Source organism: Agelaius phoeniceus, chromosome 3 (genome assembly GCF_051311805.1).
Source record: "Agelaius phoeniceus isolate bAgePho1 chromosome 3, bAgePho1.hap1, whole genome shotgun sequence".
Classification (NCBI taxonomy): domain Eukaryota; kingdom Metazoa; phylum Chordata; class Aves; order Passeriformes; family Icteridae; genus Agelaius; species Agelaius phoeniceus.
In genome coordinates, this window is record NC_135267.1 from 80,620,636 (window position 1) to 80,632,845 (window position 12,210).

The window sequence follows — 12,210 nt, forward strand, 5'->3', positions numbered from 1 at the left end:
ATGCCCCTACAGACACTTGTATTGTCAGATTTTCCCTTTTAAAAGGTAAGCAGTCAACACATCTGTTAAGAGCACCTCATTTTCTTAGCTGTTATGTGGCACAAGATCTTTGCAATAGGCTTCTTTCAGTTTCTGATGTCTCTTTCTCTTTTTTTAGTTACAGCCAGCCTGTCAGAATTCAAGGACCTTTTGGATGATACTTTTAGTCATATAGTTTTCTGCAAGGAGGTGGGAATTAGACCTGTTCATCGTCCTTATGGATCCCTTCAATTTGAGACATTCCATGAGTCTATTATTATATTTAACTACAGTGCTATGAGTGTGCTGTTGCCTGTTGTTGTTGGGATGTCTTGGATGCTTCTGGAATCTGTCCTCCAGAGGATGCCAGACAGGTCTATTATTGGACAAATTTCAAATAATGAAATCATAGAATTATGGGACCATTTAAGCTGGAAAAAACACTTCAGATTAAGTCTAACCATTACGTTAACACCACTAAGTCCACCACTCAACCATGTCCCCATGTGCCACAACTACAATTTTTTGAATGCTTCCAGGAATGGTGACTCCACTGCTTCCCTGGACAGCCTGTCCCAATGCCTGACCACTCTTTCAGGGAGGAAATTCTTCCTTTAGCCAATCTAAACCTTCTCTGGTGCTTGACGCCTCTCATCCTGTCCCTGGTTGCCTGGTAGAAGAGGCAGACCCCACCTGGCTGCACCCTCATTTCAGGCAGTTGTTGAGAGCCACAAGGTCACCCCTGAGCCTGCTCCAATCCAGGCTAAACACCCCCAGCTCCCTCAGCCTCTCCTCACAGGACTTGTGCTCCAAACCCTTCACCTGCTTTGTTGCCCTTCTCTGGACATGCTCCAGCACCTCAATGTCCTTCTTGTAGTGAGGGGCCCAGAGCTGGACACAGAACTTGAGGTGCAGCCTCACCAGAGCTGAGTACAGGGGACAATCCCCACCCCACTCCTGCTGGCCACACTCTTGCTGACACAGGCCAGAATGCCATTGGCCTTCTTGCCTCTCTGGGCACATCACCATCAACCAGCAGCCCCAGGTCCTTTTCCCCCAGGCATCTTTCCAAGCATTCTTCCCTAAGCATATAATACTACAAGGAATTGTTGGGACCCTAGTGCAGAACCCATTGGCCTTGGCCCACTGATCCAGGCTGTCCAGATCCCTCTCTGGAGCCTAGACTCCTTTCTTAGTTTGTGTTTTTTATTGTTTTGTTTGCTTGGTTTTATTTTTTCTTTTTATTTAACTACATATAGGGATGGCAACAAAGAATGCCATGTCAAGGAATTGCTTGCACTTAAGGCAAACCTTTCACTTGCCTCATTGCAATTCTTATTTATCGAAATAGAATTTTAAGCTGTTTAGTAATTGCCTCCTAACAAGATGAACAGCATACAAAACTAGAACAAAACTTGGTGATTAGGGGCACAAAAGTAGTGTACCTCTTGATAAACACAAGGAGTGGTCCTCAGGGCACTGTAAAAGGGTGGGAGGAGACAAAAGAGAAAGAGATGAAATATCACTCTGAATCAGCTTTGAGGAGGAAACTTGGACAATGGTAGTTAATGACAGAATATTATGCAATAAGATGAGTCACAAATGCATGTTTTATTAGTGTGCTGAAAAGGAGCAGTGACAAATGAGGCTGCATGACAGGCTGGGTGACTAGTTCTGTCTCTCCTTGTTTCATGGTTTCATGCACTGGACCCTGTACTGTGCATGTGCTGTATAATTTTCTAAGTATAAGTGAAATACACATAGGTTGTGTGAAGCAGGAGACAATTTTGGGACACTGCTGGTACCTAGAAAAGACGAGATATTGTTCACTATTTGGAAATATTTTCTGTGTTTTCTCATTGTCTGATTCTGACTGTGATCTCTGTATGAGCACAAGCACTTAAGTAAATTGATTTCTCTGCTTTCAATAGAAGACTATTTATGAAGACATTAATTATCAATCATTATGCACTTTAAAATATAATTTTGATAAGAGTAAGATTAAAACTTACTTTAATTATTTCATTTTCTAGGGATTTTCTGACCAGCTGAGATCCAGATGGAATTTCACATCAAAGAGACACTGAAAGAGACAAAGGATAGATGTTCTGCCCATGCCTATGTAAAATAACAGTGAGTAGGTTTTTAAGAGTCGCTCTTCCGGATGCTCTGTCACACGTGAGTAGTGAAGGATCAAGAAATCCATCTGGATTTTTCTCAGCGTTTGCTGAAATATTCAGTGTCCTCCTTTCAGCTCCTTCCCTTCAGACTAGAGGAGCAACCCTCTATCCCCTGCCTGAGCTGTGCCAGCGGAGGGCACTCTAGCACTGCTTTTTCTAGATCAGCCCTTGTCCGCAGTTCCATTCAGGGATTTTTCCTGGGGGTTTGTGTGTGTGTGTGTGTGTGTGTGTGTGAGAAGTGCTTGAAACCTGCTGAGTAAATTGCCTTTAGTTATTAAGGCCCGCACCACATGTAGATATGTGAGCAATCATAAAGTGTTCTGTTTGGCCTGTTGAAGTTGAGGGTGTCTTACAGCTCTCTGCACATAGCCACCCTTCCATGTATTTTCACTATTGGCAAAGACTGGCTTCATTCCTACCACCAGTGGGATTTTGCTTTCCCTCTGGCTTACTGTATGGTAGAAAGGGAAAGGGGAAAGGAAGCATTTCAACAGATTATAATGAGCTGTGCTGCATAAAAATGCCTTTTTGCATCATCACAAATACAACCTGTCTGCCATTAGGAAAGACTCCTGTTTGATTTAAATTTTAGACATTCAAGAATCATGCATAATGTCAATTCCAAAACATACTGTAATAATTACTGTGTGAAAAGGAAGTCAGAACCACTGATGTTAAGTCATCTTCTGATTTCTTTGGGAAATTTGGAGCCAACTGCCATGATGAGGCAAGTAGGTAGACTGCTGTGGAGTTTTATTCCTAATGTCTCAGAGTAATATCAGATTAGGTTAATTGTTATAATATAAATAATCCACTTTGAAATGGCTTTTGAATTTTCATCTAGGGTTGTTAGAGCTTCTCTTTGGACCTGCCTCACTATATTTAGTTGCTTGAGTCAGTGCTGCTCAAATTAGTAAGGTCTGGCTTCTTGGAACAATATGACTGTTTGGTTTAGTCTTGATATCAAAGTCCCACAAAAAAACATCTTATTAATGAATTAAAGTTACCATCTTTTAATGAAATCATTAAAAATGAATGAATTAAATGCATTGTAGATACACTCATTTCTGCTGGTAGCAGAAATATTTGCTAACTGGACTATTAATTCTGGACAGAAAACCAAGTTTTTGATAGCTGTATCATAAAATTTCAAATACTTATGAACAGGAACTTGCTTTACATCAGGAAACCATTCTCTAATTTTTCTGGCAACAGAAGGGCATTGCACAACTTACTCTGTAAGCAAACAAGATATGAAGTAATTGTACATGGAGAAAATTTGCAGAGAAAGTGCACTCAGGTAATGTGGAGACAGTTTTTGACAAGCACTGCAACACTTTGCTGCTTACTCTTATTTTACACTACAATAAAGTATATTGTGCTGAGAATGTGAATGTTTTAATAACCTCTGAAGTTTGTATGCTAATACAACTTGAAAATCCTACAACTTATTTGGAAAAGTGATTTCTTATACATTTGCACTGAAGTTGTGATATGTTCTGTATCCTAAATGTCACAAAGTATCAGAGAGCTCCTTTCAAGTTAGTGATGCATACCACAGTAAAGCTGATCTGACAGACTGACCCCAGCCCTGGCTAATCTGCACCAACTGCCATTCAGGTTGCAAAGGTGACACAGTTCCCCTCTCTGACCCTGACTGCTGCCTCTCTGTGAGGTCAGTCACTGGATACCAAGGTTGAAAAGTTTGAGTGTTTGCTAGGGCCACACAATCTAGTAACTGAAATGGATATGACAATTCATACATCTGCCTTTGATGACTTGGTAAAAAAATGTTTCTCCTGGATTTGTTCCACAGGAAGATCCCATTTGATCTTCTATGAGTTACTTTCTCTGGGCTGAGGGGTAGTTCATATTGATTACATGATACAGTGCCTGATCAGTAGGCTGTGTTTATCTTTTTATGCAAACAAAACTTGCCATATAATTGATGGCATCAAAATACAGACAGCTGTAGTGTGTAAGAGAGTAAACATCTAATTCTGTCTAGCAGATTGCTGTGACCAAGGCATTAGAAATGTACCAAAACACTTCAGCTAAGAACATGACCTGTTATTTTTTCCTCATCCCCTTCATGGCTGAAGGTATCAGAAATATGAGAAGGCTATGCTTATTGTAGCTACTGAGGATACCATAACCTACATTGTGGGATAAATCCCTGATGAACTAAGCAACCTTGAAGAAATCCCACTAGGCAACTGCTCTATCTCCAGAGATGCTGTGGAAGTTCTAGGTAAAAATAATAATAGTAAGTTTACACATGGAATATGTGCGTTTTGACAATGAGTACATAATTCTGTAACAGAAGGAAAAAACGTAATTCTATGGTTCTAAGTCCTTTGTTGTTCTAACCAATATGTTAACAGTTGGCTTAAACAACAGAATGGAGGATACACTTACAAAATATCTGATGATACAGAATTTCAAAGGCTTACCAACCCTGTTGTAATACAAAACCACGAATCAAATTGGATGTACTTAAGTAGTGATTAAAAGTACATTCCCTATCGACAATAGGGAATTCATTACAGACGGATGTAAAAAGCTGCAGCTGGGAATGGGTCATCATTTTCATTAATATAAATGGAGGTTTACCTGTGTAACAGATAAAAAATAAGGCTATTCTGTGAAAGACTGGGAAAACTGTGCTATTGCAGAAAACATGTGCTGGTGAGTCCTGCAAAACAAGTCTGTGTTCAGCCTCAGTAGGATTATTAAGAAAGGTACAGAGAAGTTGAGAGAGAGCACCAAGAACAGCTAGAGGTTAATAAAATGTGACTTATGAGAAATAGTTTAGTTTTGTTTTTCTTGAGAGAGAAGCCTGAAAAAGAGCTTTCCCAGTGGACATACAATCTCTCATATTCGAGAAATACTTTTCTCTATAACCACATATTGACTCAGCAGCTTGAGGATTATCTGGATCTCCTTGTTGGCAAGTGAGACTGGAGTGAGAATAGTATCATATCCTCTTCTGGAAGAAACAAGTCAAAAGAAATTAAGGGAGAGCTGACCTTGCATTACCCTCAGATCCAGCAACCTGTAACACCCCTCTGTCTTTAATTGATTTCAAAGAGTGTTCACTTTATCTGTGTGGGTTTTTTATGAGCTCTTTTTTGTTAGCTCTGACATTAACTATCCAGATTAAGGAAAGCTCTTAAGAAAAAGCTGATGGATAATAGGTAGGTGTTTTACCATTGGGTTTTTTCCAGTGGGATAGTACAGTTGTCTGACCTAGAAAAAGGAAATTTTTCCTACCAGCAGGATAATTCTAGTATAGTTACATCTCTGTAATTCACTACATGAAAATTTATTGCAAAAACAGAATATGCCAATTAAAACTTAGACCTCTAAAATAACAACAGAGTGATTAGAGGATATTAGTTCTACAAAGGAGAGCTGGAGTAGACGTAAACAGAAGCTATTCTTTAGTTATTTACCACAAATGAATTCTTACTCTACAGCAAAACAGCAGATAGCTTATTTTAAGTGAATTTACTATCTTTAATATACCACCATTTGGGTTTGCAGAAAGAAGTCACCATGTATTGGTTTCTTTCACAATAAGCCATCTCACATTTAACATGTGATAAGAGCTGACGTCTGGATATAATAACAAAGTTGCAGGTGTGCTCTCAAGTTCATGTTATACTTTCACTTTACAGGAAGACTGAAACCTTTTTAGGTCCTGGTGTAGACAAGTCAGAATGAAGTCTCCAGGCCCCCAGAGCCCACAAATGTCCCAGGAGAGCACCATGCACGCAAAGCAGCTCTAAACAAAGAGGAAGAAAACAGATGAGTCACTCGGCCACCTCTGTAAAAAGTGGTGGCCAACCAAAGACAGTACTCTTTGCTTCCAGTGTGTCAGTGGAATGAAGGGGCAGAAGCACCTGTGAGAGCTGCTGTTTCACTTCTCCAGGCACTGTTAAACCATGGGTGCTGCTACATCATGAACCCATTATCTCTGTTATCTCTTTATGTGCACTTGTGCTTGTAGGTTCTGTTTTGTGCTGGGCAGTGCTTTGGAGCTGTTTCATTCAGATACTTTCGCCCTGCCAACTAAAAGAAAATTTTCTGAGTAATTTTCCTGTAGTTTGGTTCCTTCAAAGGCATGATTCCAATTCAACAAAGAGCTAAATTCAGTGAGAATGTGTAAGTTATCTGTATTGAGAAAATCTGACATAGTAGATTTTTTTTCCCCAAGCAGAAAAATCCTATATCAGATATATGACCAAAAATGGAATAAAGCTGAATAAAATAGAAAAATTGATTTAAAATTGCTAGGGCGCATCTGTGAAAACAGACACATGGATTTTTGTAGTAAATACTTATTTTTAATTTTGATGATGAACAGAGATCTCAGCATAATATGATAAAGAAGATATTCTCATCAACATTTAAGAATTCCAATCTTTTCAATTTCTTAGTTGCTTAGCAGAGCAACTTTGTGCTTCAAAGCTCTCTTTCAGAAGCTCTTGGTTATCCCTTTCTCTCTCTTCTCACAGCAGAATTTGGTTTCTTTTCCTCCTGCTTCCTCAGAAGAGTGTACTTCTCACCAAAGACTGCAGTTAATGTTGTTTACAGCAGAAACAATGAAAAGTTAGAAAGACTACTTTTATTATGTGTCTTCTTTTGTTTACTCTTTATGACTGCCACCTGATTCTGCAGATTGAGTCAAATCCCTTTTGCTCCACAGCTTTATTCTGTAAGAAAATATAAGTAGAAAAGCCCACACTCTATTTTCTGGTGGATATTGAGTTGCAGCATACTGAGTGTTTTTGTCTTGAGATGTATGACAGCTAAGACAAATGATACAAAACCAAAAAGCTCTATTAGGCCTCATAATTAATGTACAAGGATGTGGACAGATGTTTGAATCAATCAAATGAGAGGGCTTCATTTTCCATTTAAAGGCAGTTGCAAAAACTCATCTCTAGAAAGCTGCTGACAGAATAGTGTTAATGGCTGTTGGTGAACCAGAAGAAGAAAGTGTGCAATCCAGGCAGGGAGCCTTGTAAGAGCAAAATTCTGAACAGATGGTAAAGGTTCAGTCCTGGAGCTTGAACGGAGATGGATAATCCTATTTTTGGTTTTTTTTGAGACCCTAGGGAGAATCTTAGGGAGCAAACCAGGAGCTCTGACATGATGCTGAAAAATTAGAATGAACAAGAAATATTTACTTTTTGCTCCAGGTGCCTGTGCAGTTTTGTTGCCAGTTGGCATTTCAGACATAATAGGACCAAGCTGGAAATGTGAGCTATGGAGCAGTCAAATTTTGGTGAGGCTGAGAAAGAAAATAAGAGCCAGATGAGGGCTTATGTCTCATGCTATGCTAAAAATGAAAGGACTGTGCGAGCCCTGAGGCATTCTACTTCCTAGAGCTAAAAAGGGCTATGTAAAGTTTTTTGGTAGAGAAAAGAAAGGAAAAGAACTGAAAAACATGCCCATGAAGTTGCAAAACTGAGCAAATGATGCTGTTCAGGTAGCTGAAGACAAATTTATACAATTTTGATTTGGCAATGTTATCAAATAGAGGTGTTGGCTTCACTTGTTTTTGGCCTCTTGTGCTATTCAGCCATACTGTCCCAGTCTGAAGACCTTCTGTGTTCTCTGGGAAAATTGACAAAACCATATATGACTTAATGATTGTAATTAACATGTTTTGTTGTCTTTTATCCCAGAGTGTCATTTTTTCAGAGGGAACACATTGCAAAGGAGCCTTTTGCCCTCGCTTTGTGCTGATGCATGTAAATACCACAGTGCATAGCAGTAGAATATCAGGCACTGGAAATATGGAATATTGTGCTGTATGTAGAACTGGAGTATATTCCACGTCTTGTGAGATCAGAAATGGGTGCCAGTATCTCTAGTCTTTGAAGGGAATCCTTTACTTACAGCAAGTAGTAGGAAAGTCTTCCTTAGGACTGGGGTGGGGTGGGGGGGTGGGTGCAGGGGAAGCAAGCAGCTGAGGAACAGTGTTTTAAACATTTTTAAAAATTAGTAAGTGAGCCTTTGGAAGACAGTTCTAAAGAATAGTGAATGGTAGCCTGTGGATAGTCTCAATCCCATCAGAGGAAAGGCATAATAAGGCCAGATCCCAGTTTTTCCCTGGTGGAATCAGTGAATGAGCTTATATTATATAAACCAGCACATTTCAATGCTTCTCTAAAGTATTTTGAAGTGAAAAATTAACCATCCGTGTCCTCTCCTCCATCCTATAAAGCAGAGGAGCTGGGAACATATACAGCTGATTTTTCAGATTTTCTCAGTTGCTTTCCCCAGTTTTCTTCCACAGTATCTTGGAACCACATTCTTTTCTATTTTGTATATGCTTGTAGTGAGCACAGTAGTGCTCCCTGCAAACATGAACAATTTTAGGTTTGTTTTTACAGCCTATACCCTTCCTTCCTAAAGATCTGATGATTAACAAGCTGAGTTATAACATATTCACAACTTAAAGCTAAAGAGATGCTGATGAGATACTTAAAATGTCAAAACACAGACATACAGAAAGCAGGAAACTGCACCCTACAGAAGAACGTTGTTTGTTGCTACAATGCAGTATAGTGTGGTACAATACAGTATGCTTTCAATGATTTATGAACGAGCATTTCACCTGCCTTCTCAGCCCTCTGGACCTGAATTAGCCTCTTGATAGCTCTGATTTACTTGGCCCTTCAGTCATATAATGCTGGTTTTGCTTGTAGATAAGCAGCTTTTGGTTCGTTGTATTTGGACTGTTTCCCACAAGTGGTATAAATGTGTCCTTAATGCTTCTTACAAGTTTGTTAATGAGATTAGAAGGATGACTGTAATATTTGTTGATTACTATCCAGTATACTGCTAATCCATTAGCAGTGAGGAAAGGGAAGTGCACAGCATGGATTTGAACAAAAATCTCAAACAGTAGCACTTGTTAACTTTCAGCAGCTTATGTATTTTATTGTGCTCATTGCTAATTAAAATTCTTACACGGAAAGCTTGCTTCACCCTAGGCTTGACCTGACTCATATGATGCACTGAGGTGGCAAGTTCCTTGAATTAGGGTAGTTTGGGCATGTGACAAGTATTCTCTGATCACCTTCCTTGTTGTGAGGCTCTAATAACCAGCTAGCACGCAAGAAGTGTATTAGAGTCCTTACTGTGTTAGTTCTCCTGTGTGAAAACATGTTGGGATTCAATAGGAAGGAAATAAGGTGGGGACTATTTCTAACCTTCACATCTGGCTTTGAAATTTATTCCCCTGCACTTGTTTCCCTTTTCTTCTTTAACTTTACTCCTTTCTCCTCCCTCTCCTTTTTTCCTGTGAATTTTCCCTGATATCCTTCTCTTTGAAACAAAGAGATTTTTAACAAAATGTATTTAACTAGATTTTAATGGTGATATTGGAATGGCCAGATTGCTTTTGTGGGAGCTGCAATCACTCAAATTCATTCAAGAGCTGGGACCTCAAAAATTAGCTTGAGATCTGTGTCAATTGGTGCCACCTGCCACAATGCAAAAACATAATATACATAAAACAACATAAACTGTTGTACTCCTTCTGCTGAACATCAGAAGAAGAACATCACAAAAACATCAGAATAACCTCTGTGAATCTTCAGCAAAGATTCAATAAATATTTAAAGCAAAGGGAATTGAATTACCGAGCATCAGCTCTACATAATGTGAAAAATAAATGACTATTGCTGCTAGATTAGAAATCAGCAATCACTCCTCACTATTGGCTTAATTTCAAGCAGGAAGCTTCTTATTTATGTCAAGTTGATGCAAGAGCAATTTGGTTTTTTTCATTAAACCTTGTACTGTTTCAATTTTTAAGTCTCATTTGGCTCCTGAAAAAAAGAAAAAAAAGAAAATCACAATAAAATTCCAATCTACACTTTGAACACAGAGGAAAGCCAGATTTTTTTCTTTAAAACATAAAGTGGTCTTCACACACTTGTCCATTTTAAGAGCACATTTGCTACCCAAGACGCTAAAATAAAGACGGAAGGATAAATTGAATGTAAACCATGCTATCTCCTGTCTTAAACACAGAATATTTCCTGTACAGACTTGATTAGAAAAAATTGTGTGGCAAATGAAAACAGCTAATTCTTTGGACTGTGCTTGAGCCAACACAATTTTATTTTATCAGAAAACACTACTTGTATGATCAGCTTTGTATGTTTCTGTTTTATTTTCTTTTTAGAGATTCAATATAAAACACAAAACAAAACCAGGTACTGAATCACCTTTTTTTTAGTAAACAGCATACACTGGAACTTTTCTGAATGTATATGAGCTAGTTTAGATAATGATCAGATCCAGTGCCCCAAATAAATTATATATCAGTCCATTATATTTATTAGCAACCACTGGGTGTCACTGTGTCTCTACAAATACAGCTAAAATGGGCTTGATACTATATTAAGAAAATAAATCAGTTGCCTATAATGCGTACCATTATTGTGGCTTTTTTATGGAATTGTCAAGTTGCTTATTCTGCTGTATATAAGAAACTCTTAACCCCAAAGTAATGAACAGGTAATGATAAGAAAACTAAAAATCAACTAGGAAATTACTGTAGGAAAAAGATACTCTTTTTCTGCTTTTTCTGCTCTTTTTACAATCTGCAACTGTGACTGCAGCGTGGGCAGAGCTCATTTTATATTTCATTCTCTGCAACAGATTGGCTACAAAAAAGCCTACCATATCTTTTGACCAAGCTCTGCAACTATTGTGTTATTAAAGCCTCATACCTTACTGCATTTAGAAGCTGTTCTCCTTTAAAAGATTCATAGTGGCTATAAATATTAACCTCAGCATGGAATTCATCCTGTAAACAACTTGTTCTCCAGAAGGAAGTTCTTTCTTCAGTGAATATTTTTCTAAAAAAGATTGATTATGGCACACAACAGCTCAAAACTCTGATTTTCCAACCCTCTGTTTCACCAACAGCTTTCAGTCTGACAGAGAAAACAAAGCCCAGGATGACTTCCAGGCTTTGGACAGATCATTGTACACATTACTCCCCTGAATGCTTCTCCAGCTATTTATGTTTCCCAAGACAGAGTGTCATTGTCAGTGAAGGTTACCATGCACTGCTTGCAGGGACAGCAAAGAGAACCTCACCAGCAGCAGCAGCCCAGCCTGGAGCTGAGCTGTGCTGAGCTCCTGCCAGCAAGGCCTGGCAGGTCATTGCAGGACTGCCAGTGGGAAGAGCAGAGGCAGAAAGAGGTGGTGCTGTCAAAGGAGGGAACCTGGATCCAACTTGTCAGGATACTTTAAAGCCCTCACTTTCAAGTCCAGGCATATAATTTGCCTCTCAAAGTCTTTTTCTATAAGATTCTGCCACGAGTAATTGTCATGACTGGCACATATGCAAAGCTCAGAAGAAATATGTGGTGATACTCTCTTGGCATCTCTGGACTTGACAGCAGCATAAGTAGAAAGAGTTGAGACTTGGCAGATAACTGCATCTAAGATTCAACATTTCTTTGGTCTTGCAGCTGTGGTTATCACAGAGCAAGAACAGAAAGTGCTGGTGAAGTGCTTTCTTTTTTCTTTAGGGTCAAATTAGTGTGATATATATTTTGCTATCTGAAATATCCATGTGATATATATTTAGCTATCTGAAGTATTCATGCAAGAGTCAGGCAACTGTAGGTATCAATGACACTATTCTGATTGATCAATCTCAGCAAGGAAGGCAGAAAGGTCAGTGTCCTGATGAAAACAGGAGAGAGAAGTACGGACTTAGTGTGAGTTATACATGTGTTATCTTCTAAATTCTGAGTATGCATTAGAAACATTCTCTGGTGAGGAGCTGAAGCAGCTATGCAGTTAGTTTTGCCTTTGTGAGTCTGCTGATGCCTAAGCAGTTGCAAGGACTGGGGCCTTGTGGTTGCAACTAGAATTGCCTAAAACTCAGGCTTTTGTACTCCTAAACATGGACTATTTCCCCTCTGATCTGGAATGGAAACTACAGGCACTGTCACTCCCTCACCAGATT